A 6,000-nucleotide genomic window follows, 5' to 3' on the forward strand; every position below is an offset into this window, starting at 1 on the left:
AGTGGAAACTTTTTGTATAACGGGGGCTAATTATTCTCTGTAAGAAAAATGAGTTAGAGGAAGGCACAGGAGCATGCTGATAGTGCTCTGCTGAGTGATGACAGGGTACAGTTACAACATGGGAAATGAATAGAGGCAAGGTAGATGTGGCTGGGTAGAGAGAGAAAGCTTTTGAGGCACAATTATACTATATACAATCGGGGACTCAGAAAGTTAGGCTATACATTAGCTTAGAAGAGATAAAAGTTGATATGTTTAAGGGGAGGATAAGAAAAGCAAATTTTTGAATAAGTGACAGCAAAGAGCCGAAAGGTAAGGCTAGAATGTCACTGTGTTGGTTGTGCATGACAGGCACCATCTTTTCAAGAGTTTTAAAGATTATGATCATCAGCCACATTCAGTTTTTAACAAAGTCAAAGCCCTCAATGTGTCTATGAATTCTGCTAAGGACACACCAGGTTGATGGTAATTACAATAGTCATCTTAAACATTTATGGTTCTTTAAAGTTCACAAAGTACTTTTAGCTACATTATTTTAATTGGTAAGGGTTTCTGTCCCTCATGGGTAAAGACAAGAAGATATGCATCCTGGAAAACCTTTTTATATATATCACTGGCATATTAAACTAATTTAAAAAAAGACACTACCTGAAATTTTATCCGAGCTGTGTTGTGTATTTTTCTATGCCTTATTGCCTTTTATATTTCTTTTCAAATGAGCATGAGCATAATACTTATGGTGGAAAATTATTTGTTGTTCAAGAAATCAAAATAAAGTTTATCATGTATTTTTATTTCATATTTTGATTATTTTTTCTTCACACAATTATATACTGGTGTTTTGTTTGCTTTGCCCAGATGGCAAATGCACCATTAAGTTTATCCAGGCTGAATTAATTATCTTTTTATAGTAGAAGAAAATCCTTTCCTTTTGACAAGTAAGATGTTTGTGCTGTATTTATGAATAAATAAAGACAGCTGTTATACACAGCATTATTAATAGCAATGCTTTAAACATCTCATCTGAAAAGAAATCCACTCTTATAAATATAACGTAAGCTCTTGGTGTTCTAGACTTTATTAGACGAATGAAAACCACAGACTTGTTATCCATGCTACAGCATAATAAGAAAAATATCATGCTTTCTATGAGACACTCAATTCAAAATAGCGAACATAAGGCAGTACTCTTTTAAATGGTTATTGTCTTTGCTGGTCATTTGTTTCTGATTCTTCAATACTTCACATGTTAAGAATCTGGAGACCAGCAACACTTCTCTACATGGAAACAGACAGTTAACATGCAGCCACAGACTTCATCTAAATGGCCACAATGATGCTAATCCCTGTTTTCTACTGAATGGGTTTTTGATAGATGATCTGGCCATTGTAAAAGGGATTTTTTTTTTCTTTAGTAAGAGAGAGTATGTTTGCAACGCAGAGGTACCCTTTTCCCTCACAGACAGGTCTTGGTAACTCTAAGCCAGTAAAGGTAAGATGAAGTATAACCCCTTGTCATCATGATGAGATTACAGTTCTCTGGAGTATGTCATTGGGCTTCAGATGTTCCCTATTTGAAGGAACTTGGTTTCTCATAAGGCCACTGTTTCTCAGCAGTGCCAACTTGTTTCTAAGAATTTATTTTTCTTTTTAGTCATCTTTATTTTTACTTAAAATAGCAAAGATAAAATATGTTCAAAGGAAAACATATTTACAAGTTCTGGCACCAGGGTCCAGCAGCAGAATTCCCAGGTGCAGGCTTCAAGGAAATGCATTGTTTGTATGGAATTTAGAAACAGTAATCAAACTAAAAGTCTGTCTGCCTTTATGATGACTACGTCAACAATTACTATGTGTAAACAATACCAATGGTAAAACACTCTTCTCTAAAAAAATTTCTTTGGTCTAAATTTTAAACAATTTCTGAGGTTTTGGTTGTTCTTCATAGCACACATATAATCTTCTAACTAGCGCATATTTATTATGTTTCCTTTAAAAAATATTGTACTCTACATGGATGTTATTTTACAGACCTTGGTTACGCAGGTAGCCCATCAACTCCAGTGGACTCAGTTGACAGTGATTTCTAGAGTTCAGACTTCTTCACACCAGCTTTGGGTGCAGATGGCACTATTTTGACTCCTCTGGTTCTACATAGTCTTGTGTTTAAACAGGTTGAAATAAGCAATGATAGCCTAATGATGGTAAGGATGAAGAAACTGTATGTTACCTCAATTTGCTTTTTCTCTGTTACCGCTTGGGATTTTGATTTATGTTTCACATGGTGAAAAATGGTGAGAAAGAGAGGGCAAACTTTGAGAAGCAATGGTTTAGCATACTCAAACTTTATTTTACCCAAAAAATAGTTTATTGAATGTAATTAGTACCTATGGCTTTGAAATTTCTTCTTTTTAAATTGTTGCTTGCTTTAAAATTAAAAAAGAAAGAATATAAAATGTTACATCAGTAGTACAATTTAGTAGTTATCTAAATTGCATCTTTTGCAGATGTTTTAGTGTTACTAAATTTATTTACTAGTTACTGATAAGTTATTTACATAAAATATTATTTTATCAGATTGCTACTAAAGGATAAAATTCTAAACTGTTATGTTGTTATAATTTAAATAGTTGTGTTTTCTGTCCTCCATAAACTTGTAAGAACTTACTATTTTTGTACTAGTTTCGTAAAACTAAATAGTACAACTGCTTCATAATTATTCTGAATTTTGTAAAGAAATTTACATGGGGAATCCATATCAACATGCAGCTATATTGATGGTGAGGAAAAGATAAGGGAAGAGGGAAGTGTTAGCAAAATTAAGAATCATAAATTCCTGGACACATACATCCTCCCAAGACTGAACTAGGAAGAAATTGAATCCCTGAACAGACCAATAACAAGATCCAAAATTGAATCAGTAATTAATAGCTTACCAACCAAAAAAGCCCAGGACCAGACAAATTCACAGTTGAATTCTGCCAGATGTGCTGGTAGAACCAAAAAAGAGCTGATACCATTCCTACTGAAGCTATTCTAAAAATCTGATGAATTCTTCCCCAAATCATTCTATGAGGCCAGCATCATCCTGATACCAAAACCTGGAAGAGACACAGCAAAAAAAAGAAAACTTCAGGCCAGTATCCTTAATGAACACGGGTGCAAAATTCCTCAACAAAATACTAGCAAGCCAAATCTAGCAGCACATCTAAAAGCTAGTCCATCACGATCAAGTAGGCTTTATCCCTGGGATGCAAGGTTGGTTCAACATAAGCAAATCAATAAATATGATTCATCACATAAAAAGAAGTAAAGACAAACCCACGTGATTATCTCAGTAGATGCAGAAGCTTTTGGTAAAATTCCACATCCCTTCATGTTAAAAACCCTCAATAAACTAGGCATTGAAGGAACATACCTCAAAATAATAAGAGCCATCTATGACAAACCCACAGCCAACATCACACTGAATAGGCAAAAGATAAAAGCATTTCCCTTGAAAACTGGAACAAGACGATGATATCCACTCTCACCACTCTTATTCAACATAGTATTGGAAGTCCTGGCCAGAGCAAACATGCAAAGAAAAGAAATAAAAGGAATCCAAATGGGAAGAAAGAAAGTAAAAGTATCCCTGTTTGCAGATGACGTGATTCTATATCTAGAAAACCCCATAGTCTCTGCCCAAAAGCTCCTGGAACTGGTAAGCAACTTCAACAAAGCATCAGGATACAAAATTAATGTACAAAAATCTGCACATTCTTACATGCTAACAGCACCCAAGCCAACAGCCAAATCAGGAATGCAGTCCCATTCGCAATTGCCATGAAAAGAATAAAATACTTAGGAATACTAGCTAGGAGGTGAAAGATCTCTACAATGAGAATTACAAAACATTGCTCAAAGAAATCAGAGATGACATAAACAAATGAGAGAACATTCTATGCTCATGAATAGGAAGAATGAATATCCTTAAAATGACCAAAGTGCCCAAAGCAATTTAGAGACTCAGTGCTATTCCTATCAAACTACCAATGACATTCTTCACAGAGCTGAAAAAAAAAATTCTATAATTCATACAGAACCAAAAAAGAGCCTGAATAGCCAAGGCAATCCTAAGCAAAAATAACAAAGCTGGAGTAATCACATTGCCTGACTTCAAACTGTACTACAAGGCTACAGTAACCAAAACAGCCTGGTACTGGTTCAAAAGCAGACACGTAGACAAATAGAACAGAATAGAGAGCCCAGAAATAAAGCCACACACCTACAACCATATGATCTTTGACAAAGCTGACAAAAGCAAGAATGGAGAAAGGATTCTCTATTCAATAAATGGTGCTGGGGTAACTGGCTAGCCATATGCAGAAGATTGAAACTGGACCCCTTCCTTATACCATATACAAAATTTAACTCAAGATGGATTAAAGACTTAAATGTAAAACCTAAAACTATAACGGCCTTCCAAGGCAACCTAGGAAATATTAATACCATTTTGGACATAGGAACTGGCAACAATTTCATGATGAAAATGCCAAAAGCAATTGCAACAAAGGCAAAAAATTGGACTAATGGAATCTAATTAAATTAAACAGCTTCTGCACAGAAACAAACAAACAAACAAATTAACAACAACAAAAAGCCCTATCAACAAAGAGGAAACCTACAGAATGAGAGAAAATATTTGGAAACTATACATCAGACAAATATCTAATATCCAGAATCTACAAGGAACTTAAACAAGTTTATAAGAAAAAAAAAACAAATAATCCCATTAAAAAGTGAGCAAAGGACATGAAGAAACACTTTTCAAAAGAAGACATACATGCTGCCAACAAGCATATCAAAAAATGCTCAACATTAGTAATCTTAGAGAAATGCAAATCAAAAGCACAATGAGATACTATCTCACACCAGTCAAAATGGCTATTATTAAAAAGTCAAAAAGTAACACATGCTGGCAAAGTTGTAGAGAAAAGGGAACACTTATACACTGTTGGTGGGAGTTCAACCATTGTGGAAAGCAGCAGTATGATGAATCCTCAAAGAGCTAAAAGCAGAACTACCATTCAACCCAGCAATTCTACTACTGACCCTCAGGGAGTTTCTAACCCTCTATATACCTAGAAGAATAGAAATCATTCTACCATAGATACATGCACACGTATGTTCATTGCAGAACTATTCACAATATCAAAGACATGCGATGGGCAACCTAAATGCCCATCAACAGTATACCGGTTAAAGAAAATTTGGTATATATACACCATGGAATTACGCAGCCATAAAAAGAATGAGATCATGCCCTTTGCAGGAACCTGGATGGAGCTGGAGGCAATCTTCATTAACAAACTAAAGCAGGAACAAAAAGCCAAATACCGCATGTTCTCACTGATAAGTGAGCTAAATAATAAGAACACATGGACAGTAAGACGGGAACAACAGACACAGAGGCCTCAAGTATGAGGGTGGAGGATGGGAGATGAGAGAGGTTCAGGAAAAAAAAATACTCTTGGGTTCTAATCTTAGTACCCGGGTGACAAAGTAATCTGTACACCAGACCCCTGAGTCACATGTTTACCTATATAACAAACTTCACATGTACCCCTGAACCTATAATAAAAGTTAAGATATTTAAAATTTAAAAAAATTATAGAAATAAAAATAAATTAAAAAAATATATCAACAAGATTTTTAAATAATGGAAAAGAGAAAGACACTACTGAAGACCAAGTAAGATTAGACCAAAGCACTAATAGACTTGGGCAAGACCAAGACTTTATTAAAGAAGAGAAGACGAGTGATAATTTAATCTATTTTTCTATCACTAATTGTCCACAACGGCTTCCAGGTGACTTGAGAATTAATCTAGTTAGGAAAAAAATGAATCTCTTCCCAATAAAGATAGACCTCCCTTCAAAGTCGAAGGAGAGGGAAAAGGGGGCAAAGGAAGCAGTCAGTATTGATGTTACAATGTTAAAAATTTTACTAAATGGTGAA

Source organism: Pan troglodytes, chromosome 3 (genome assembly GCF_028858775.2).
Source record: "Pan troglodytes isolate AG18354 chromosome 3, NHGRI_mPanTro3-v2.0_pri, whole genome shotgun sequence".
NCBI classification, from domain to species: domain Eukaryota; kingdom Metazoa; phylum Chordata; class Mammalia; order Primates; family Hominidae; genus Pan; species Pan troglodytes.